We start from the raw sequence: 26,474 nt of genomic DNA on the forward strand, positions 1-26,474 counted from the left end.
GCACCACTGCACTCCAGCCTGGGCAATAGAGGGAGACCCCATCTCAAATTAATTAATTAATTAATTAATTAAATTTTAAAACTGTGTGATTGTTTAAAATCATATTATTTTGGGGAATAAATGCTTTATTTTGGTTTGGCTTGTTTTTCAACCAGGAGATAGCAGGTCTGTGTGAAATTAGTATAGGGCTAATTAGTATAAGGCTATTTGCATAGAGAGCGTACTTTAATAATCAATAGTAACACATTCTCATATACTTTGAAAAATTAAAAAATCTCTCACTGAAGCCTCTTCCAGACATGGGTCATGGGCTCTTTTTTTTTTTTTTTTTTTTTTTTTTGCTGAATTTTTCCATATTAACAAAATAAGCTGTTCTTCCTTTCATTCCTTTGGCCACAGGACAGATGAAATTCACCAAAGTCTCTACCACAGACATTCTCAGATGGTGCTAATAAAAAGAAGAAACCCAAACCAGAACTGGTGGTCCACATTGTGAGAGTTGCTTAATATCATCACAAAGCAGTAATTATCCACAGCATGCTTGGTGGCTCAACATTCTGAAAGGCAAATGTTAAGGGTATATAGTCTCAACCATGTTGCTAATGGCAGCTCATGTTTTGTGTTGGGTGGTCTTGTGTTCTGCCTGGTGGTCTTTCTTCTGCCTGCTATGACAGCACTAATGATTTCATGTACACAGTATTCACTTGTCTCCCTTTAGTAATGTATGACAAGTCATAAAAGACAGACTGCCCAGAAATGACACTGCAGTATTCCAGACATTTTCTCTCTTGGTGGTGACAGTTCCAAATCAAGCTGGCTCAGTGCTTTAAGTCAAAGCATTTGTCTAAGTGGCAGTTCAAAATGCAGCCTTAGATCTGGAAAACTAAACTAGGCTTTTCTCGCTTCTGCCGTCGTTGCTGGTAGTAAATATTTAACTGCTGGACCACAGCTAGCAGATTATGATAGATGACACAGAATAGAATCCAACTCTTTCTTTCCTAGCTGTGAAGAAATCATCTTTTGGTTAGAGAGATTTCACTACCTTTTAATAAGCATAAGTAGGCCATTTTACAGACTTTCTTCCACACTCATTCAGGGTTTCTTTCCCAAATTTCCACAAAGAGTAGCAAGGGAAGCTTCATAGCTGCAAAGAATATCAATATAATTTCTGTTCAGAAGATCAAAGTATCACATATTCAAAAATCAATCCAGGCAGTTATCCCAGTTTTAACTCTAAAGAATACATTAGAACATTCTTTATCAGAACCTGACCTATAATGCTGTATAGGGCAATCAGACCAAGAATTTACTCTCAGTAGACTTTTGGGACCATCAGTTAGATTAGGTTTGGGGAATTCAGTGCTATTCCCCATAAACTACCCATAACAAGTGATCTTCCTGCAAAATCCTACACTCTACCTCTACCATGCCATTTTATTACTTTTGGCCTTTTATTGTGGTTAAATTTTCATAATCATTCTTTTGTTAAATGAACATAAATTAAGTCTATTGAACCTCTTAAGGCCTAGAAAAAGCTTCTAGAAAGGAATGATACTTGAGCTAGCCATTCTAAGTGCTTTCATCACATCCTTAAGAAATATTTGATACAGAACCTGCCATGCTATATTGTAATCATTTTGTTTCATTATCTGTTTCTTCTCCTTTATTATGGGTTCCTTTAAAGCAGATACCAGACATATTTATCTTCCCATACCATTGCCTAAACACTGTGCCTGGTCCATAGCACAGGGGCAATGCATGTTTTAATTAGTAGATTAAACTTGGCCCATTGGAGAGGTGAGAGTGATTACAAGGACAAATAAGATTTCGTTTTATCCCTCAAGGTCTTTCTAAGTTAGCACATTGCTAGGTACAGAGTAGTTGCTCAATAAATGCTGGCTGGTTAGTCAATTCTCAGACTGTTATTTTTCTTCACATGAAAAGACAGAGCTACCAAAATGAATATATACCAACAAAGCCAGCTACAGTTTTATTTTGAAATAGCAACACCTTTCCTACCCATACTCAGGACCCCAAGTACTAATAACAAGAAAGAAACAAAGCATAGGAATTGCTTATCATACCAAGCATAACATCTGAAGCCAAAACTGAGACAGATAGTCTTAACACCAGGAAAGGATATTTTAAACTAGAACCATCTTGGATTAAACAAGATATTTGGTTCTTAGTACTTCTGGTCTCCAATATGCCTCAACAATTTCCAGTTAGACCTTGACAATTATGTGATAAAATAAATATAAAAACACTTTAACACTGTATAACACACAATGAAAATATAAGTGCTATAAATAGAACCTGTATTTCTGTATTTAAAATACATGGACCAATTTGGTAAGTGCATAGATGAAGAAATAGTGATTTGAGGCATTTCCTAATTCATTTATACTCTTTTTTAAATTAAGTAACTTAAAGCATGAGATCTATGGTAAAGTTAGAACTAAAAAGGACCAGAGAAGAAGGGGAAGTAGATGACAGAAGAGTAGAATATTTTAAGAGGAAAGTACTTAGTACAGGATTACACAGCCCAATAGAGAAAATTAGAAACTGATTCAGCATCTATTAAACAGATTTTAACTGAGTGTCACTGAGTGTCTCTGAGGTCCCAGGCATGAAGCTAATAACTGTGAAGCACATAAAGATGAATAAATTTCAGCCTAGTGAAAGAAAGCTTGTAGTCTGTGGGTTGGAGGGGGTGGGGGTGGAGGAAGGGGAAAAAAGACAAGCATGTATACAAATATATCAGAAGGCAGAAGTAATCAGAGCTGGGAGAGAAGTTCAGACAAAGTTCTGTCATAGTTTAAAGAAAGAAAATGTCTGTTCATTGAAGGATTCTTCAGGGTAATTTCATAGCGGAGATATTACATAAGCTGTCTGAGATAGAAGAAATTCAAGAGGTAGATAAAGGATAAAGAACACTACATTCAGAATTAACAGTCTGAGAAAAGCATAGAGGTAGGAAACTTACTAGCTATGTTTACTAAGCATCAAGTACTCCATTTTGTCTAAAGTTTAAGGTATGCCTGAAGACATAGTGAGAAATGAGACTGAAGAGCCAACTGTAGCTAGGTTGTCAACAGCCTGGAATACTAAGCCAAAGGACTTGGGCTTTATTCAGTCATCTTTGGGAGCTACTCAAAGTATGATAAGATCATAGCTGTATTTTTCAGAAGCTTAATCTAGAAACAATAAAAGAGTAAGTTAGGTGAAAAAAGACTGGAAGTGGGAGATAAATTTAGGTGTCATTATTATAAAGACCAGTACAAAACTTAATCATCTACAAGAAGGAGGTGACTGCTATAATGTTATCATATTTGCCATGGTCTCCTCAGGCTGCTGTAATACCATAAACTGAGTGACTTACAAACAACATAAATGTATTTCTCACAAGTCTGAAGGCTGAAATGTTGAAGACTAAGGTGCTGTCAGATTTGGTGTCTGGTGAGGCCTGCCTTCTGGTTCATAGATAGTGGCTTCTCACTGTGTCTTCACATAATGAAAAAGATGAAGCAGCTCTCTAGAACCTCTTTTATGAGGGCACTAATCTTGTTCATGAGGGCAGAGCCTAATCATCTCCCAGTTAACCCAACTGCCAGCTACCATCACCTTGGGTGTTAGAATTTCAACATATAAATTTTGAGGGGACGTGAACATCGAAACCACAGCAATAGTATTAAATATGACAAATACTGCTGTCTTGTTTAGTAAGTGTAGGAATGAGTCATGAAAGATTAGAAGGGAGGCTCCTATGAATTGGCACTGAGGTGAGGAATGACGCCTGAAGGAATTTAGTGTCAGGTCTGAACAAACAGGGTAGGAGCAAGATGCTTGCATGCTTAAGTCATACAGAGGGTCTTATAATAGAATTACGAAGGAGGGAGGTGAAACAAGATGCCAAATAGAAGCCTTCAGCAATCATTCCTTCCATAGGAATACCAAATTGAATAACTGTCCACACAAAAAAAGCATGTTCATAAGAATGAAAAATCAGGTGAGAAATCATGGCACCTGATTTTAACATCATAGCAAGCAAAGAGACACTGAAGAGAATAAGCAGGCGTCTTGAATTGCTGACACCACCCCTCCCCCATTCTCCTGTAGCAGCCGTGTAGCACAGATTGAGAATCCTTGTGCTTACAAGAGGGAGAGTGCAAGGATTGTTGTACTTCAAATTGAGACTCAGTGCTGTCCTGTCACAGTGGAAAGCAAGATTGGGCAGAATTCAGCCAGCACTCCTGAAGAGAGCATTTAGAACAACCTTAGCCAGAGGGGAATCACCCATCCCAGCAGCAGGAACCTGATTTCTGGCAAGCCCCACCACTGAGGGCTGAAGTGTACTGGGGTTTTAAATAGGCTTGAAAGGCTGTCTAAGCCACAAGCACTGCAATTTCTGGGCAAGTCCTTGTGCTGTGCTGGGCTTAGAACCAGTGGACTTAGAATGCACACAGTCCTACTGAGACACCAGCCAAGATGGCTAAGGGAGTACTTGCATCATCCCTCCCCAACTCCAAGCAGCACAGCTTGCAGCTCCAAGAGGAGCTCCTTCCCTTTGCTTAAAGAGAAGAGAGAAGAAGGTAAAGAAGGCTTTATTTTGCAACTTGGATACCAGCTCAGTCACAATAGAAAACCTAGCAAACTCTTGAGGCCTCCATTACAGGCCCTAGTTCTTGATTGACATCTTTAAACACACCAAGGGCTAAAAGGGTACCTGTTGCCTTGAAGGGAAGGACCTAGTCCTGGCAGGGTTCATCATCAACACTTCACTTTCAGCAATGGAAATAATCATCCAGACAGAAAATCAACAAAGAAACATCAGACTTAATCTGCACTATAGACCAAATGGACCTAATAGACATTTATGGAACATTTCACGCTATGGCTACAGAATATGCATTCTTCTCCTCAGCACATGGATTATTCTCAAGGATATATAATATGTTAGGCCACAAAAAAACTCTTAAAAAGTTTTTTTAAAAATTGAAATAATATCAAGTACCTTCTCTGACCACAATAGAATAAAACTAGAAATCAATAACAAGAGGAACTTTGGAAACCGTAGAAACACATGGAAATTAAACAGTATACTCCTGAATGGCCAGTAAGTTAATGAAAAAATTAAGAAAAAAATTTTTAAATTCTTGAAACAAATGAAAATGGAAACACAATATACCAAATATATGGGATATAGTAAAAGCTAAAATAAAAAGAAAGTTTGTTGCAATAAACATCTACATCAAAAAAGCAGAAAATTTCAAATAAACAACCTAATGCATGGTATGCATTGTAAAGAACTAGAAAAGCAAGAGCTAAAGTTGGTCTTTTTAAACTAACATTGACAAACCTTTAGCCAGACTAAAAAAAATAGAGAGAAGATTCAAGTAAATGAACTCAGAGATGAAAAATGAGACATTACAATTAACACTGTAGAAATTCAGAGGACCATTAAAGACTACTATGAGCAATATATGCCAATAAATTGGAGAACCTAGAAGAAATGGATGAATTCCTAGATATGTACAACCTGCCAAGATTGAACTGGGAAGAAATTTAAAACCTGAACAGACCAAAAACAAGTAGCAAGATAGAAGCAGTAATAAAACATCTCCCAGCAAAAAGAAGGTCAGGACCCACTGCCGATTTATACCAAACATTTAAAGAAGAACTAATATCAATCTTACTCAAACTGTGCCAAAAATTAGAGGAGGAAGGAATACTTCCAAACTCATTCTACAAGACCAGTATTACCCTGATACCAAAATGCAGAAAAAGACACATCAAAACAAACAAACAAAAAACATTACAGGCCATGATCCCTGCTAAACATTGATGCCAAAGTCCTCAAGAAAATACTAGCAAATTGAATTCAGCAACGCATTAAAATTCTATTTATCATGACAAAGTAGGATTTATCCCTGAGATGCAAGGATAATTCAATGTATGCAAATCAATCAATGTGATGTATTAACAGAATGAAGGAAAAAAACATATGATCATTTTAATTGACACTGAAAAAGCATTTGATAAAATTCAATAGCATTTGATAAAATTCAATATCCTTTTTAAATAAAAATTCTCAAAAAACTGGGTATACAAGGAACATACCCCAATAAAATAAAAGCCATATATGACAGACCCATAGCTAGTATCACACTGAGTGGAGAAAAATGAAAAGCCTTTCCTCTAAGATCTGGAACACAACAAAGATTCCCATTGTCACCACTGTTATTCAACATAGTACTTGAAGTTCTCACAGCAGCTATCAGAGAAGAGAAGTAAATAAAGGGCATCTAAATTAGAAACAAAGAAGTTAAATTATTCTTGTTTGCAAATGATATAATGTTATATTTGGAAACACAGACTACACAAAAAAATATATTAGTATTAGAACTGATAAATCCAGTAAAGTTGCAGGTATCAACTGCAGTATCAACAATAGTTTATGTATCAACAACTGTATCAACATATGAAAATCGATTGCATTTCTGTATGCCAACAGTGAACAATCTGAAAAAGAAATGAAGAATGTAATTCCATTTATAATAGCTAAAAATGAGATACCTAGGAATAATCTTAACCAAAGAAGTGAAAGATCTTTACAATGAAAACTACAAAACATTGATGCAAGAAATTGACAAGGGCACAAAAAACTGGAAGATATTTGATGTTCATGGAATGGAAGAATAAATATTGTTGAATTGTTCATTCTACCCAAAGCAGTCTATAGATTCCATGTAATCTCTATCAAAATACCAATGACATTCTTCACAGAAATAGAAAAACACAATTCTAAAGTTTAAATAGGACCATGAAAGACTCAGAATAGCCAAAGCCATCCTGAGCAAAAATAAACAATCTGGAGTAATTGTATTACCTGACTTCTTATTATACTACAGAGCTATGGTAATCAAAGCAGCATGATACTGGCATAAAAACAGACACACAGACCAATGAAAAAGAATAAAAGAAACAGAAATAATTCATACATCTACAGTGGATTTTCAACAAAGATGCCAAGAACAAACAGTGGAGAAAGAACAGGCTCTTCAATAAATGAACCTGGGAAAACTGGATATCCACATGCAGAAGAATGAACTGGATCCCTATCATTCACCATATACAACAGTAAAATCAAAATGGATTAAAGACTTAAATCTAAGACCTGAAACTATAAAACTACTACAAGAAAACATGGGAAGCTCTTCAGGACATTGGTCTGAGCAAAAATTTTCTTGAGTAATTTCTCCAAAGTACAAGCAACAAAAACAAAAATGGTCAAATAGGATCACATCAAGTTAAAAAGTTTCTGCATAGCAAAGGGTACAATCAACAAAGTGAAGAGACAACTTACAGAATGGGAGAAAATATTTATAAACTACTCATCTGACAAGGGAATTAATAATGAGAATATATAAAGACCCCAAACAACTCAATAGGAAAAAATGTCATAGTGTGATCAAAAAATGAGCAAAAGATCTTAATATAATTTTTCAAAAGAAAACATGCAAATGGCAAACATGTATAAAAAACGTGCTCAACATCACTGATCATCAGAGAAATACAAATCAAAATTATAATGGGATATTATTTCACTCAAGTCAAAAATGCTTTAATCCAAAAGACAAGCAGTAACAAATACTGGCAAATATCTGAAGAAAGGAGAACACTTGTACACTGATGGTGGGAATGTAAATTAATAGAGCCACTATGTAGAACAGTATGGAGGTCCCTTAAAAAACTAAAAATAGAAATATCAAGTGACCCAGCAATTTCACTACTATTTATCCAAAAGAAATGAAATCAATAAGTCAAAGAGATATCTGTACTTGCATATTTATTGAAGCACTATTCATAATAACCAATATTTGGAAGCCACTTAAATGTCTACCAACAGATGAATGAATAAAGAATATGTGTTATATATATACAAAGGAGTACTATTCAGCCATTCAAAAGAATGAGATCCTGTCATTTACAATAATATAGATGGAACTGGAGGACATTTTGTTAAGTGAAAAAAGCCAGGTACAGAAAGACAAAATTTGCATATTCTTACTCATTTGTGGGATCTGAAAATTAAAACAATTGAACTGATGGAGATAGAGAATAGAAGGATGGTTACCAGACACTGGGAAGTGTAGTTGGGGAGTGATATGGTTTGGCTAGGTCCCCACCCAAATCTCATCTTAAATTGTAGTTCGCATAATCCCCACATGTGATTGGAGGGACCCAGTGAGAGGTAATTGAATCATGAGGCCAGTTATCGCCATGCTTTTCTCATGATAGTGAGTTCTCACAAGATCTGATGGTTTTACCAGGGACTTTTCCCTTTTGCTTGGCACTTCTCCTTGCTGCCACCATGTGAAGAAGGAGGTGTTTGCTTCCTCTTCTGCAATGATTGTAAGTTTCCTGAGGCCTCTCCAACCCTATGGAACTGTGGGTCAATTGAACCTCTTTCCTCATTAAATTACCCAGTGTTGGGTATTTCATCATAGCAGCATGAGAATGGACTAATACGTAAATTTGTACCAGATAATTTGTACCAGGTAATGAACCAGGTAAATTTTACTGTATTACTAATACAGTATATTTGTGCTTTAAACATACTGAAAAAATGGGGAAGCAACTTTGGAACTGGCCAATGAGCAGAGGCTGAAATAATTTGGAGGGCTCAGAAGAAGACACCGAAATGTGGGAAAGTTTAAAACTTCCTAGAGACTTGGAGGGCTCAGAAGACAGAAAGATGTGGAAGGGTTTGGAAGTTCCTAGGGACTTGTTGAATGGCTTTGATCAAAATGCTGATAGTAATATGGACAAGGAAGTCCAGGCTGAAGTGGTCTCAGATGGAGATGAGGGACTTCTTAAAAACTAGAGTAAAGGTCATACTTGCTATGCAGAGACTGTCAGCATTTTGCCCCTGTCCTAGAGATCTATGGAACTTTGAACTTGAGAGAGATGATTTAGGGTATCTGGTGGAAGAAGTTTCTAAGTGGCAAAGCTTTCAAGAGGAAGCAGACATAAAAGTTTCAAAACTTTGCAGCATGACAATGCAGTCTAAAAGAAAAACCCATTTTTTGGAAAGAAATTGAAGCCAGCAGCAGAATTTTACATAAGTAATGAAAAGCTAAATTCTAATGCCAAGACAAGGGGAAAAATGTCTTCAGGACATGTCATAGACCTTTGCAACAGCCCTTCCCATCATAGGCCTGGAGGCCTAGGAGCAAAAAATGATTTCCTGGGCCAGGTCCAGGGCCCCCCTGCTATATGCATCCTGGGGACCTGTGCCTTGCATCTTGGCTGCTCCAGCCATGGCTAAAATGGGCCAAGGTGCAGCTCAGGGCGTGTTCTCAGAAGGTGCAAGCCCCAAGCCTAGACAGCATGAGAACAGACTAATACAGGGGGTCAGTGGAATAGAGGTGGTTATTGGCTACAAAAATATAGTTAAATAGAATGAATAAGATCTGGAATTTGATAACACAAAAGGGTGACTACAGTCAACAATAATTATTGTACAATTTAAAATAACTAAAGTATAATTAGACTGTAACATGAAGAGATGATAAGTGCTTATGATGATAGACATCCCATTTACCCTGATATGATCATTACACATTGTATGCTTGTATTATACAATTAAGCACATTGTATCATATATTAGAAGGTAATAAGTTCTATTTAATGATAAAATGGGTCAGAAGTGGAGTTGGATTTGAGGCAATTTACAGTTTTAAAAAGGAGATCAGGGTAGGCCTGGTTGAAAAGGTGTAATTTGAGCAAAGGCTTGAGAGAGAGGACTAGTAATCCATGTGGGTATTTGAGAAACAAATGCCTCAAATGAAAATGCTAATCCAAAGGCCTTAAGGCAGAAAGTTCTTTCTGTGTTGTAGGGAAAAAAAATGAGACCAATATTACTAGTGAAATAAATGAGGGGGATAATATTCGAGGATGAGATCAAAGAGTGGGATCATTAAGGGTCTTTCGGCCATTGTAAAGACTGACTTTTTCATTGAGTAGTATGTGGAGTGACTGGAAGATTCTAGGTCAAAAAGTAACATGATCTAACTTGTATTTTAAGAGCATCACTCTAGTTGCTGTACTGAAAATAGACTTTAAGGAGTCAAATATGAAATCACAGAAACCATTTTGGAGTCAAGTATAGTAATTCAAGTGAGGGCAGATATGTCTTGGCTCAAATTAGTAGTAACAGAGATAGTGAGAAGTGATCTGATTCTAAATCAGTTCTGATCCTAGAGCCAGCATGATTTCATGGTGAATAATATGTGGAATGAAATAAGAGAGGAGTCAAGGATGATTCAATATTGTTAGTCTAAGCAAGCAGAAAGATACAGCTGCCAAAAATTGAGATGGAGAAGATTACAAATGGGGCAGGTTTGGGGAGGGTGATTAGGAATTCAATTTTCTACCTATTATGAGCATATGGAAATAATACTTAGATATTTGAGATGTAAGAGAGAAAGGCAGCGAGATAAATTTTGGACTCTAGTATATTCATGATAGTTAAGATTATGAGATTGGATAAATTCAGGAAGCAAATGAATGTGAATAGAGAAGAGAATCCAGATTGTTACAATATTAATAGTTCTGGAAAAAGAGGAGGAACCAGCAAAACTAGGAAAGCAAAAGGAAGATCAATCAAGTATGGTGTTCTGGAAGCCAAGGGAGCAGAGGGTGTTGAGGAAGAAGGATAATCAACTGTGTCAAATGTTAGGCCATGTCAAATAAAATGAGCACTGAGAATGACCGACCACTGGATTTATCAGCAAGATCATCAGTGACTTTGGCCATGGAGTAGTTTTTATGGAGTGGTAAAAGCAAAAAGCTGAATGAAGTGAAATTATGACAGAATGAGAGGGAAAACAGTAGAGACAGCAAGCATATACAAGTCTTTTGAGAAGTTTATTTTATAAAGAAGAGCAGGAAATTAGGTAGTAGTAGAAGGGAAAAGTCAAGTAAAAAGAGAATTTTAGAATTTTTTTTTGTTGGTTTGTATTATGGACTGAACTGTGTTTCCCCAAAATTCATATTTAGAGATAGGGCCTTTAAAGGGGAAATTGAGTTAAAATGAGGTTGTTAGGGTGGGCTTAATCCAATCTGACTGGTACCCTTATTAGAAGAGGAGATTAGGGCATATAGAAATGTACACACAGAGAGGAAAACTAAGACACAGTGAGAAGACAGTGATCGGCAAGCCAAGGAGACAGACCTGGAGGGAAACCAAACCTGTCAATTCTTTAATATTGGACTTGTAGCTTCCAGAACTGTAACTAATAAGTTTTTGTTGTTTAAGCCACCCAGTCTGTGACATTTCGCTTTGGCAGTCCAAGTAAACTCATATAGTCTTTTTTTTTTTTTTTTTCAGATAGAAGAAATGAAAGCATGTGTGTGTGTGTGTGTGTGTGTGTGTGTGTGTGTGTGTGTGTGTGTGTGTGTGTGTTTAGGGGGGAAAAAAGGAGGAAAAATTGTAACTAAGAAGACAGAGGAGAGAACAAATGGAAGAAATGTTGTTGAGAAGGAAAATATGGCTGGGGTCTGTCTTTACTATTCATTTTTTTGAGCTACTCTTAGCCTGAGGCCTCAGTCGAACTCTAAAATAAATCTTTCCTGTTTTTTTTTTTTTAACAACTATTGTAGTAGAATCAGTAAACTTAATAGTGAAGAAGAGAAGATTCTACCAAATCTAGATTTCTAGAAAACATGTGAATCCATTAAGATGAATAGATCCGAAAAAGAGAAACTGCTTTTAAGTAAGGGAGAAAAAATCAAAGAGACAGGAAAAAAGAAATGAGATGAATGTCACTTTCTCAATGAGTAGTCTGAGTTTGGTAAGACACTTAGATAGGGACATTCTTGTGGGTGTTGAAACTATTGAAAAAATTTAGCAAAATGCAGTGAAAGGATGTCGTAAGTCTACAAGTGAGTCTTCTCTTAAAGATTTTATTTTTCATGAACAGTTTGCTTATTATAAATAGTTCCTGCTAGTGCTATCACTGACTTTACTTTTTTTTTTTCTTTTTTTTGAGATGGAGTCTTGTTCTGTTGCCAGGTTGGAGTGCAGTGGTGTGATCTCTGCTCACTGCAACCTCTACCTCCCAGGTTTAAGCCATTGTCCTGCCTCAGCCTTCCGAGTAGCTGGGACTATAGACATGGGCCACCATGCCCAGCTACTTTTTGTATTTTTAGTAGAGATGGGGTTTCACCATGTTAGCCAGGATGGTCTCAATTTCTTGACCTCATGATCTGCCTGCCTCAGCCTCCCAAAGTTCTGGGATTACAGGCATGAGCCACAGCGCCCAGTCCACCACCGACTTTTCTTAAGGGCTCACAGTAGCTATCAAAATAAAGTCATTGAACTGAAAAAAAAGTGGTTTAATAAATGGCAAGGTGGTCAAGAAGTTCCAAGAAAAGGGATGGGGAGAGAAAAATGACAATTCAGTCTCAGCATTTCAAGACATTAACTATAGGCTTGGAATGACATGAGAAATAAAGGAATTAGCACTGGATTAAAGAGCTGGGGTGAAGAAAAACAGATCATCTTACTATCAAATCTTATAATACTCCTGGAAATTAGAAAATCTACAAAAACTAGCCGCCTTGTGTGATAGCAGGAGAATCTTGGCATAATGGAACTAAAAGACTGGATTCACAATAAATGTATTTTAAATTGGTTCAGCCTGTCACCATGAGTTAGTACCAGAAGAAGGACTGGTACCCAGGACTCCTGGCTCCTAGCCAGGACTCTTCCCACATAACTATATTTCCCATGTTTTTACTTTTAATCTTGAGTTTATTCTCAGTCTCTCTTGCATGTGCTCTCTCCCTCTTTTCTTTTTCCCCTCCTGTTTTCTCTCACGTTCCATAGTTGACCCTTGTGCATGTCCTCCATAAATCACTCTATAATGGTGCCCCTTTGTTGGTCTCTTCTTTAAGTACTCTAAGAAAGATTATGGCAGAGAACCAGGTCCAAACATTAGGGAAGATAATTGAAGGTCATGCAGCCGAAAATAATTCATATTTATCCATAGCTTTCTTTACCAGAGCATCTGGTTTCCGTTAGCTGGCATGGTGTCCTCTGGTTCTGACTGTGGTGGCCGACAGTAACCACATTTCTTGCTAAAAAAGAAAAGAGTGTCTCTACATCTGTTCCTGAGATGTTTTAAAGTCTTCCATGTGCAAAGCTGTGCTCTGCATTTAGATCAACACAGAGTAAAACGTCATGGTGTTAGGTACTGGTGACTTTGAACCTGCTCCTGGGTAGCTTGTCTGTTACTTTCTTTTTCTATCAAAATCAATCATAGAATTAGATTAGGAAAGCTAAAGTCAATTAGTTCATCTTACTAACTCCAGCCAGAACTTCACACTTCTAAGCAGGTTTGGATTTATTCTATTTGTAAAGATAGTTTATGTTCTTATCTCCATGGATGGATTAGGCTATCAGAGGTGGTCAGGTAATCCTTTTTAATTATTATTATTATTATTTTTTGAGACAGAGTCTCACCCTGTCATCCAAGCCGGAGAGCAATGGTGTGATCTCTGCTCACTGCAACATCCACCTCCCAGGTTCTAGCAATTCTCCTGCTTCAGCTCCCCGAGTAGCTGGGATTACAGGCATGTGCCACCATGTCCAGCTAATTTTTGCATCTTTAGTAGAGATGGGGTTTCACCATGTTGGCCAGGCTGATCTTGAACTCCTGACCTCATAATCCGCCTCCCTCAGCCTCCCAAAGTGCTGGGATTATAGGTGTGGGCCATTGCACCTGGCCAGGTAATCTTGTGTGTGTGTGTGTGTGTGTGTGTGTGTGTGTGTGTGTGTGTTTGTAGTAGGAACTCAATACCTATGTAATCCATGATTTCTCTTAGCCTGCTTATTAATAAATCCTCCTCTGTTATTACCTACTAGTCATCTTTCAAGAAAAGTGTTGGTTAGCTAAAAGGACAAGACCTTAAAAAAAAAGGAGAAATAAACATTTCTTACTATAGGCTAATGCAGGAAAAACTGAAAATGCATAAATGTTGGAAAAACAGAATGCTGAAATAATCAGAATCAACAGTAGGTTAATTTTGACCTTAAGATGAATGATGTTGAGACTATTAATAGTTACAGCTGAAACTTATCAAGTGCTTTCTATGTACTATGCCTAAAGCTTTAGGTCTATTATCGCATTTAACCCTCACAACAAATCTATGATATAATAATATTCTTAAGCCTACTTTATAGATAAGACAACTGAGTCTTATAAAGATATCTTTGTGGGGTTCAGAAGGAAACAAATGGCTTCCTAAAAGTAGGTTAATTAGAGGAAAGTTTATTAAAAGAACTATTTACCAAAAGGTAAGTAGGGTGTAACTAAATCATAAGAAATAGTACAGTACCTTTTTATAAGCACTGCTCATTCTGTGGCCTGCTGACAACAAATATATAATAGTAGCAATGCTTAGAAAAGGATGCTGCATTATTCCTTCTCATTTTGTTGAGACCATTGTGATCCCCAAACCTGAAAGAAGGAAAGGAGTAATTACCAGAAGCCAGAAAGAGAGCTAAGTCAGGAGGGCACCTGGCAGGAAGAGAAGAGTGAAGGAATAAGCATCCCCATTTTCTTTCTCCTCCCATGCTTTAATTTCCTGCTGAGGCTTTCTATCAGATAAAATCAACCAGAAGCCCCAGATCAAGGGAGCATGTGGATAAAATGCACAGAGGTCAGACTGGTGGGACAGAGAGCAAGGTGGAGAGAGTGGAGAATGGATCTAGATGGTTACAATCACTTTGTAAGGTCACAGTGATGGATCGGGTCACTAACTGGATCAAAGTCCATAAGTCATGGGGCAAAAGTTCAAATCCATGGTTGTCTGCCTTTAGAGCCCAGGCTCTTAATCACTATGCCCTACTGCTAGGACCTTTGAATGGCAAAAAGAAGGGAGATTATTCCAGGGAGCACAAAGGTTATGAGAGGTAGAGAGGCAGGAGTGTGCAAGGCAATGACACTTACTAGATGTGCAGCTCCTGGCAAAGACTTCTCTGAGTCTGTTTACTCATCTATACAACGTGTCTACATCACAAGACGTGGCCTTTGTCTCTCAATGAAGCTAATATAGTCAATGTCATTATAATTATTCTGACCCAGCCTTGGATAGAAATAAATTACTGTACCTCATGTTCAGAGACAGGATCCCTGCTCTGTCAGAGCCTAGTAAATGGCAAAGAACTGTATATTTTGTAAGCTACTTATTATTAACCCAGGGTCAGAAAAAAAGTGACCGTGAAATTTTCCAGTATTTTCTCTTACCCTTTTTACTTCACATAATACAGGTACCCATTCATTTCTCCAAACACTATGTAAGAAAATCTGTTTCCATGGCAATAGAAAAATTAGGAAACCTGATTTGATTTACAAAAACATTCTTCACTCTGTAAAAGGAGTCACTTTAACACAAAGATCAATATCTGTAACTTTACAGAGGATTATTTCTGCTGACAGCAAATGTGTATGATAGTAGCAGTGCTTATAAGAATACATATTGTTCCAAGTCCCTGTTGGATCTAAAGAGATGTCTTATAGTAGCTTACAAAATTTTCAGGAATTTCCTGAAAGGAAATAAAAGGACTGCAAATTGAAGAGAAAGGAAATAAAAAGGACTGCAAATTGAAGAGAAAGCCAAGAGAGCAGGGGTCAAATAGAAAATGCAGATCAGGAGAGGTTGGAAAAGAAGTCCAAGGTGGTAGCAGGGCCTTTGGTTTCATTGACATGTGATGCAAGAGAACATCAGACTGTGTGAAAAATCAAATTGCCAAAATTTCAATAGGACAGGAAGATACCATCTAGTTTGTTTCCTGGAACTTGGAATAAAGAGAAATGGAAAACATGGAAAAATAAGAGATTTAAAAGATCAGTTCAGAAGATCCAACATCCAACAAATAAGATGTTTGGGAAGAGAGAATAGAGAAAGCAAAAAAACAATCAGACCAATAAAACAAGATAGTGTGCCCATACCAAAGAACGAATACAAAATGGATGGTTCCATAAAATGCAAATAAGTTAACAAAGACTCAGCCTTGGGAAAATCATTATAAAAATTTAAAACAGGAAAAATAAAAAGCAGATGATAAAAGTCTCCAGAGAGAAAAGCAGCCATCTTGTCAGTAAAACTATATAGTACTAGAGAACAAGCTCTTTGAGTTCAAGGATCAAATTTTTAAGGCTAGAATCTTAGCCAAATTACTTATCAGTATGAGGGCAGAATAAATATATTTTAAGAAAGGAAGACTCCAAAATTGGATCTCAGATTCACCCTTTCCTAGACTGTCACTTAACCTGAAGAAACCAAGAAACAGGAAGACATGGGATCCAGCCAATTGTGTATCCAATGCAGGAAGACATAAAAGGGAGCCCTGTGAGTAGCAATGTAATTAGTCCAGCCAATTAGACATGAATTCTCTGGGGAAGGTCTTTGGTAGGGGAGAGGGTGGGGATTAATAAGAAGCATTGATTAATAGCTTTTTTTAAAAAAAAAAAAGGTGAAGAAATTTGAATAAATATTAAAATGTAGGTCTCAGAAACTCTTAAGAATACAATCAATATAAAACACATACGAAGCAAATAAGAAACTTTGAAATAAATATTAAATGAAAACCATATAAGACAGGCATAATCCAAATAGAAATGCAACCAAATAGAGGCACAATTTTCATATAGAGGTATGGGTCAAGGAAGATCTGGAGATAGGGAAGCCAGTTACAAAGCTGTATCAGTTATCCAAGTGAGAGGTAATGGTGGTCTGATCCAAGGTCATGGCAGTGGGATGGAGATAACTGGGCAGATTTTAGAAATATTTAGACAAATTGGGAGGTCCATAACAGGGAAGGAAGTATTAAGAAGTTGCCATGGTTTTATTTAGAAATCTGGGCATAAAATAGTACCATTCACTGAGATGGGAACTCTAAAGAGAGAAAGGGTTGGAAAGCAAAATGCTAAGAACATGTGAGTTTGAAATGCTGAAGGGTCTTCCGCGAGAAATGACCCACCCGTAGCTGGGTATATTGTTCGGGGCTCTGGAGAACAGTCTGATTTAACGTGTGATATCTTACCAATTGGAAATACTGGGCTAATAGTTTATGACTGAAGGTTCTCTGAACCAGATAAGCAAAATATCAATTTTAAAACTTCTAGGGCAAATAATTTAGAATAATAAGCAATAAAATATATGCAGAACCTTCCTAGCATAAACTTCCATGTAGTTTTGATCCATACGGGTGCTGAATTTAAAAGAATGCATTTCATCCAACCACAATAATTTCAGAGTAACAAGTATTTTACTTGTGTTTTCAAAAATTCCATGAAGTGGACACATTCCTTTAAGACTAATTACTTCTTATTTCTTGACCCAATCCATATTTCTCACAAATTACACGTAATCTCCTTAAACATCCCTATAAAACTCACCCAGTTTTGGTCTTGTACCTCTTGCTTCCACAGCACCGCCTCCCCACTGCCCCCCACCCACCATTTTTTTCTCAACCATGCATCACAAAAATCCCAAAAACTATTCAAGCAAATCAGAACTATAGTTGCAGAGTGGGGAAAAGAAATAGCCAAAAGTCAGCCAAGCTTTAGTCCTTTTCAGTGTTAGGGACAAAAAAGGGGTTTGAAATATGCACATAGCAATGCATTTTATCTCATTCTATAGGCATTATTTCTAAATAATGGCCCAGCCTATTAAGCATTCAATGTAGTTCATAGAAAAGTGCTTTCCAAAAGAGATCCAGCTTCCTGTCCACCAATAGACCTCACAGATGATACAGTTCTAAATTTGGCCTTTACCTTGTCAATGTCTCTCCATTGTCATCTGTCCTGAGAAGCCTGTCTCAAACTCACAGGAGATTGATGTTTAACAATCTAATTATACTGCCTCTCCTTCCACCCGTCTTGAGAGATCCTCCTTCCAGGGTATAGAATAATGATGTTTCCCCATTCAGGGTACCACCTTCTCATTAGCAGAACATTTCATAATAAAAATGCTACTTACTGGCTGGGCGCAGTGGCTCATGCCTATAATCCCAGCACATTGGGAGGTCAAAGAGGGAAGATTGTTTGAGGCCTGGAGTTTGAGACCAGTCTGGGCAACATAGCGAAATCCTGACTCTACAAAAATTTTAAAAATAAATAAGCCAGTCATGGTGGCATGCACCTGTAGTCCTAGCTATTCAGAAGGCTGAGGTGGAAGGATTGCTTGACCTGGGCGTTTGAGGCTGCAGTGATATGATCATGCTGCTGCACTCTAGCTGGGGTGACAGAGTGAGTCCCTTTTTTAAAAAATGCCATTTGGCAAGCAGAGAATAAAATCAAATGGAAACACATATGACCTTAAGCAAAATTTCATACTTATGCCACAGGTGGTGCTGTGGGTGAAGGATCACTGCCTCACAATGCCCTGAGGTGAGTGGAGTCTTTGTGTGCCCTACTTCCCAGTCTCCAGGCTGCTCAGTTGCAGTTAGTTCCCTTTTTTATTCATCCAGACTGACTGTCTTCTCTGTCCTCAACTCTTCCTCCATGTACAGTACAATACAATTGGGTTCCAATTACTAAATTAAAATCATATTCTGGAAATGCCTGCTCAAAATTACACCCAGGTGACCTTAACTGGAGTTTTGTATGCTCCCAAACACTTCGGCCACATATTTACAGTCTCCAGACTTACTCCTGCAGATGGCAAACTTTATTTCCCCCATTTCCAATCTAAAAGGAAACATCTCACTGCTGTCCCCATTGCATTGCTGCCATCCAACAGAAGAATAAAAATCCATTAATATTTCTCAGACATGTTGAATCAGTCTCCCACCTCTCATTTTGTCTCACATATACGCTTCTCATTACCCAAAAGTCATGGAAAGGTAAAAATAAAGAACTTTTCATTTGTATGTATCAGGGTCACCAGTCAAAACAGATACTAGTTAAAATGTTTGGAGAGGGTCGTCAAAGTCTGATTTGGATATTAGTTGGAGCTCTCTACTAGATGCTTTCATAGATTTCCCCCTTATTTTGCAAATATTACTTTGATGCAGCACAAATACAATTTGTTTCACGATTCACATGGCTGATTGATTTGTTTCATGTTCTATCATAATTCCATGTGGTATTTTACCTTTCATCCCCTCTCACAGTGTTAGCCTTTCACTTGAGCATTTTGGAGGAGGGATGGGACTGTGTTATAACACACCTGGTATGTAGTCAACCTGCTGATTCCATATGGCGGGATAAGCATTGGCTTTCTGTACCCTCTGCCTGGAAACTTTCTGCCAATCTTCTCCAGGTCTCACAGCTCTCCCTCCTTGTCAATGGCAGAAAGACAGATGTGTTTAGAGGCAGAAACACAGAAATAATCGTTTAGTTTGATGACACACAGGCTGAGTGGAAAATAACTCACCTGGACAGATAAGAGATGAGGTAGAAATGGGGAGAAGATTTTTTAAGAATAAGAAGAGAAGAGGAAAAGGGTATATAATGAATTCTTCATTTTATTTTCTGACTCTTTCACGCCTCCCACTTAAGATAGCAGCAGCAAATTTCATTTATGCTTCTGGCATCATTTCTGCTTGGAGTCTTGCGTCCTGGATGGAAGTCTGGAAAAACTATTTTGATGTTAGCTCTTCCTCCAGCACTCCCACATGCACACAGAGAAACCCATACCCAGACATGATGGCACACCCACAGAGAAGCCACATGTGCACCTAAGAACACATGGACAGGCAGACAATCAAAACGCCCAGTTGCAGCAGAACCACGGAAGCTACAGATGCCCTTATTCTGCAAACAGCACATGTGCTTGCATTCTCACACCCACACAGACGCAAAGACCCATACACAGATGCCACAGCCACACCCACAACCCTTACTTCCTCAGCTATGACTTTCCCCTGCATGCCCTATTTAAACACAAAACTGTCTCTGATTACAATTTCCCAAATCCATCTTTGACTAATTAAACATCTGTCTATGTAACATCATGAAAACTCAGTTTCTGAATTGCTCAGAATAACTGAGTGAAAGAGAAATAAGATACTGCTCACTAGCCAGCTGGGGAAACTAAACTTTGGGACACTAGGTGGAAAGGCTCTCAGGACTAATAGTGCCCCCCTTGGATTACCAGTAGATCAACATCTGGGTGATCTGGAAATAGTGGCAATGCAGTAGTTACTAAGGCAATGATCACTGACACTAAACAGAGAAATAAAGTGTGACCTACTGTGGAAAGAAAATGAACTTTAGATCAAACAGATTCAGATCCAAAACTAGCAATGCTGTTTACTAACTGTAAACTTGGGTAAGTTATTATATTTAATCTCTGAGTATCAATTTACTCAACAATAAAATCTACTTTCCAGTATTCTCATCAGAGTTAAATGGAATGATGTAGATAATGTGGTTCTCGCAGTGTTTAACTTTATAAACGTGTTTTACTTTTGTTATTAAAGTTGTTCACAAAATTTTCTATGCACTATCTAGGCAAAGGCAAGGCTTTAGCTTTCAGACTCTCTAAACCAAAATTAGAAAGATGATCTGCTCACTCTTTCCTCAGAGTAAAGTACCACTGGTAGGTAATATTTGATAGGAAAATAAAGGAATGAATAAGGAGGTGGATGTATAGAAGGATAGAGTGATGAATAGGTGGATAGATAATGGTTGAATGATAGTGACCATATTGTACATTGTTCTTAAAATCACCAATATTGAGCACTGACTCTAGATTCAGTGGTCCTAGTGCTAGAAATTTCTCAGTCTAATGGGAAAGACACCTAGACAGAAATAATTATGATAAAATGAGAGAAGTATTGCAAGGTTTTATTACAGGAGAGAAAAAAAAATGGTAACTTCAGGCAAGCAAGAGAATGATCCGAGAAAGTTCCTCATAGCAGTGATATGTAATCTAGGTCTTGAAGAATGAGTTTATTGGACAGCAAATGCTGATAAATGCATTTATGAAGAAGAAAGAACATGGGCAAAGGTAGACAAGCCTGGAAGGTGCTCACCTGGGACAAAACCAGTAGGCTGAAGAAGCTAGAATTGAGGGGGCATGGGGTATAAGCCAAGTGACAAGGCTGGAAGAGTAGTTTGGGGAACTAGAGTATGGAGGACCTCATATGAAGAATATCTTTTCATACAGCATTATCTTTAACACAGAAGGTGGCAGGCAGGGAAGAGGCACAGCTCAGATGTGTATTTTAAAAGATCAGTCTCACATAAGCATGAGGACGGATTTCAGCAGGAAGAGACTGAAGCCTAGACGGTGAGTTTAATTTCTTATCCTCTTTTATATGCATATCTTAATGGTTTTCAAAAGGCAGGGAAACAGAGAATATAAGAAAGGGGATATAGTCAACAAAAAATTATGAGATAGAATTGGCAGGAATTTGAGGATTGAATTTGTGGTCTAAGAAGGAAGAGTCACAGATGACTACAAATACAAACATATGTGACTTGGTAAATGTTTCATTAACCAAAATAAAAGATAGCTCCAGTTACTCATTGCAGCATAATGATTTACTCCAAAACTTGGTGACTTAAAATAACACAATCATTTTGTTATCATCTCTTATGGTTTAACAGTTGATTATGCTTAGCTATATGTGTCTTGCTTGGAATCTCCCATGTGCTGCAGTCAGATGGTGGCTGAAGCTGGAGTCATCTCAAGGCTTCCTCACTCATATGCCTGGATGTTCATATTGGCTTTCAACTGGGGCCTCACCTAGAACTGACAACCAGAGCACCTACATATGGCTTCTCTTTGTGATCTAGGCTTTCTCATAGCATGGTGGCTAAATTCCAATAGCAAATGTGCCAGGAGAACCAGGTAGAAGTGAACGGAAATTTTATGACCTAAGCTTGGAAGTTACATGAATTCATTTGTGACTCCAGTTACTTTACTGGTCAGGATAGTCACAAAGGTCCACCCAGGTCCATGGAGAGGACACATATCCCTAGTTCTCAGTGGGAGGAGTTACAAGGGCACATTACAAAAAGGATGAGCCATATTTTGCGGCATTCAGCATAGGAAAACACAATCTGCCAGAGAACAGAGATAGAAAAGCAAGTTTGAGCTCTGTGTTGAGTGTGTTGTATTTCCAATGCTGGCAGGACACTCAGTTGAAGAAGATAAATGGAAAACAATCAATTTGGCTTTGGAGTTTAGGAGATTTGAGAGCTATTGGGGTATATATGGTCATGGAATTCATGGGAGTAGATGTTATCATTATCTAGAGAATAAAGAAAGAGAAAAGAAGGACTAGAAGGGAAGAGAAGGAAATTCAAGGGGAGGGAAGGAGTAGTAAGAGAAAAGGAAGGAATGAGGGGGAGAGATGAGAGGGAGGAGAGGACTGTAAGTTTCCCAGTGCTGCTAAAACAAAGTATCATGAACTGGGACTAAAACAACAGAAATATATTGTTTCACAGTTCTGGAGCCTAGAAGTCTGAAAACAGGGTGTTGGCAGGGCCAGGGTCTCTCCAAAGCCTCTAGCAGAGGAAACTTCCTTGCCTCTTCCAGCTGCTGGTAGGCCCAGGTATTCCTTGGTGTGTGGCAGCGTAACTCCAGTGTCTGCCTCTGTCTTCACATGACTGACTTCTCTCTGTATGTGTGTATGTGACATTTTCCTTGTCTTTTAAGGACACCAGTCAATCAGATTTAGGGCTCACCTTATTCCAGTATTAACTTCGTGTTAACTTAATTACAGCTGCAGTGACCCTATTTCCAAATAGGGTCATAATGTGAGGTACCAGTGGTTAGGCCTTGAGCATTTTGGGTGATGGGCGTGGGGGGATTAGGGGATGACACAATCGACCAATAAAAAAAGGGGAGGATAAGAAAGGGGAGGAGAGGATGGAACCAAAACTCTAGGGATGCCATAATGTAAAGATGAGACAGAGAAAAGGGACCACTGGGAAAAAATTAGAAGGGACAATCAGAGAGGAAGACATGCATGAAAGGTTTGCAGGTAGAAGGAAAAAAAACGTTATCAAAGAGTATTCATTTTTAAAAAAGGACTTAACAGCTTCCATTTGAGTCATGAACTGGGAGATTGTTTGAAACTTTTGTGGGATCAGACTTAGTAGAGTGGTGAGGGAAGGAGCCAATTTGTGGGACACTAAAGAGTGAAAAGCAGATGAAGTGGCAATAGTCAGGCTATGTGACGGGCTAGTGAGATTTCATAGCAACTCCTTTACAAAGCTTTCCCCAAAGTTAGCTCTAGTAATCTGGTCTTCCTGTTAGCACAATTCCACATACAAAACTGAAAGAAAAACTTGAAAGTGAGAGGGAGAAAAAAATGAAATAATTGTGGAGAGCAAGCTGGAACATCCATTTCTGGAGCTTTCTTGTGGTTTCTCTACATCTGGAAAAGCGGCTTCCTGGGTATGGTCTGGTCCAGGATAAATGCATAATTGAGAGCCGTTCACAACAGAGAGAACTACAGAGGCAGGGATGGGACATTGCACAGAGAAAACAAGTGATTAACTTAAGGAATAATATCAAAGGTTTGGAGAATGGAGGGAAGCTACACATGCCAGGAGAGAAAGGATGTGGTCAGAGCTGGGCCTAATTGTTTATTTCCTAGATGCCTAAGGAGCATCCAAGCAGAGAGGCAGTTCTGGGCAGCTTCCTTTAAAACTGTAGTTTCTGCAAGAGACTGGGTGAAGCACACTTTTCAATTTTCCAACACTCTTCAAATACCTGTTCCACCCACCAGACCCAGGCTCCTCGACTTTCTTGTTTGTCTCTGAATCTCCTGCTCCTCTTGTACATTTTATTCTCATACTTCTCTGCTTTCTTTCATTAAATACCTCAAATTATTGCTTTTCTCTCTTTTCTCCACCTCAGAGTTGGCCTAATCATGGTACAAATAAAGGAGTATTCGTTCCACATCTTTTATGAAACTTTGTTCCATTTACAAAATGGAGGTTATTAGTCCTCATCTTTCTTCATATTTCCTAAGTCACAATGACAAACAGCAAGAAGAAAAAAGTGTGTGGTTCCCCTAAAACAGGCATCCCCAAACTTTTTACACAGGGGGCCAGTTCACTGTCCCTCAGACCGTTGGAGGGCCGCCACATACTGTGCTCCTCTCACTGACCACCAATGAAAGAGGTGCCTCTTCCTGAAGTGCGGCGGGGGGCCGGATAAATGGCCTCAGGGGGCCACATGTGACCCGCGGGCCGTAGTTTGGGGACACCTGCCCTAAAACATAGAGTAAGCTATAAACACCCTTGAAGTCCAGGCCACGAAATAGACAGAAAAGGCCAAATTTGAGCTGGCAGTTTCAGGCTGAATGTATTTAGGAGCAACTGACTCTTGATTCTTAAGGTAGATAAGAATTTTGGTTTAGGATTTGCTCCAGAGGGAGTTTTGTTCTAATTGTTGTTTGAGTGCACATGGTACTAGTGATCCACCTACCGATTTGTTAGCTTACTGGGAAGAAGAGGGTAGTGTGGCTGGTAAGCCCATTTATGTCAACCTGTATGGGATAATAAGTGGAAAGATATCTTCGAATACTCAGATAAAAGAACAAACAGTACGTGTTAAGAAGTGTAGCTCAGCATACATTATGTAAGTACCGTAACTCTGCGCACATGAAATATAATGAGTGATGTAACCTAGGAGGCCACAGAGCACAGTGAATGAGAGGGAAGATGCTGAAGCCAGACTCCCTTGTTTCAAACTTTAACTTTCTCTAGAGCTTATTATTCAATGTATCTGTATGCAGGACCCACAGTCATAAAGTGGAGATAACAGTAGTAATAGCACCAAACCCATAGAGTTCATAAGACTAAATGACTTAAGATTTTAGAACAACATCTGGCACATTGTAATACTATGTAAATATTGTTTATTATGCAAATTACATTGACTAAACACCTGAAGTTTTTAAATTAACAAATAAAACTGTATGTACAGTCATGTGTCACTTAATGAGTCTAAGAAATATATTTTTAGGCAATTTTGTGATTGTATCAACATGATAGCATGAACTTACACAAACCTAAATGGTATAGCTTACTACACACCTAGACTCTTGGGGTAGCCTATTGCTTCTGGCTACAAACCTGAATAGCATGTTACTGTACTGAATACTGTAGGCAACTGTAACACAGTGGTATTTGCATATCTAAACATGCATTAACATGGCAAAGGTAAAGTATTATAATCTTATGGGACCATCATCTATGTGAACTGTCATGGCTGAAACATCATTATGAGGAACATGACCGTATTTATCATGTACGGTATGATTTTTGACTTATATATACATAGTGGAATGACTAAGTTTAGTTAATTAACATATACATTACCTCACATAGCTATCATTTTTGTGGTGAGAGCACCTTATATCCTCTCTCTTAGCATTTTTCAAGAAAATAATATATTGTTTACTGTAATCACCTTGTTGTACAATATATCTCTTAAACATATTCCTCCTACCTAACTGAAATTCTGTATCCTTTGACCAACATTTTCCCACCACCCTCCAACCACCCCAGCTCCTCGTAACTACCATTTTACTCCCTACTTTTACAAGCTCTGCTTTTTTAGATTTTATATGAGTGAGATTACATGGTATTTATCTTTCTGTGCCTGGCTTATTTCACTTAACATAGCATCCTTCAGGTCCTTCTATCTTGTTGCAAATGATAGGAATTCATTTTTTATGGCTGAATTGTATTCCATTTGTGAATATGTGCCACATTTTATCTATTTATCTGTTGATGGACACTCAGGTTGATCCTTCATCTTGGCTATTGTGAATAAGCTGCAGTGAACATGGAAGTGCAGAAACCAGCAACACACTGATTTCATTTCTTTAGAATGTATTCAGTAGTGGGATTGCTGGATCATATGGTAGTCCTTTTCTTATTTTTTGAGGAACCTCTATACCATTTTTCATAATTCCCACCAATGATATGTGAGTGTTGTCTTTTCTCTACATTCTTGAAAACACTTGTTATCTTTTTATCATTTTGATAGCCATTCTAACAAGGGTGAAGTGATACCTTATTGTGTTTAAATTTGTATTTCCCTGATGATTAGTGATGTCGAACATTTTTTCATATACCTGACAGCCATTTGCATGTCTTTTTAAGAAGTGTCTATTCAGATCCTTTGCCCATTTTTAAATCAGATTATTCATTTTCTTGCTTAGTAAGTTGTGTTCCTTATATATTTTAATTATTAATCCTTTATTGGATGTCTAATTTGCAAGTATTTTATTCTATTTTGTAGGTTGTTTCTTTACTCTGTTGATTGTTTTCTCTGTTGTGCAGAAGCTTTTTAGTTTGAGGTAATCTTATTTGTTTATTTTTACTTTTGTTGCCAGTGTTTTGGGAGTTATATCCAAAAATCATTGCCCAGACCAATGCCATGGAGCTTTTCCTTTATGTTTTCTCCAGGTAGTTTTATAGTTT

At 38.0% G+C, this 26,474-nt stretch overlaps 1 long non-coding RNA gene across 3 annotated transcripts in view; it reads left to right on the forward strand.

The window, feature by feature from the left end:
• Positions 1-26,474, forward strand: part of LOC104650946 (uncharacterized) — a 313,310-nt gene that overhangs the window by 205,053 nt on the left and 81,783 nt on the right. Inside the window, exon 8 of one of the 3 annotated variants that reach the window (XR_012515012.1) lies at positions 400-24,804. The exons of the other annotated variants lie outside the window; for them this stretch is intronic. This is a non-coding gene — a long non-coding RNA (uncharacterized LOC104650946). Of the gene's footprint in view, positions 1-399; positions 24,805-26,474 lie in introns of those variants that run through there. 3 annotated transcript variants of the gene reach the window in all.

This window comes from Saimiri boliviensis, chromosome 19, assembly GCF_048565385.1.
Source record: "Saimiri boliviensis isolate mSaiBol1 chromosome 19, mSaiBol1.pri, whole genome shotgun sequence".
Taxonomy (NCBI): Eukaryota; Metazoa; Chordata; class Mammalia; order Primates; family Cebidae; genus Saimiri; species Saimiri boliviensis.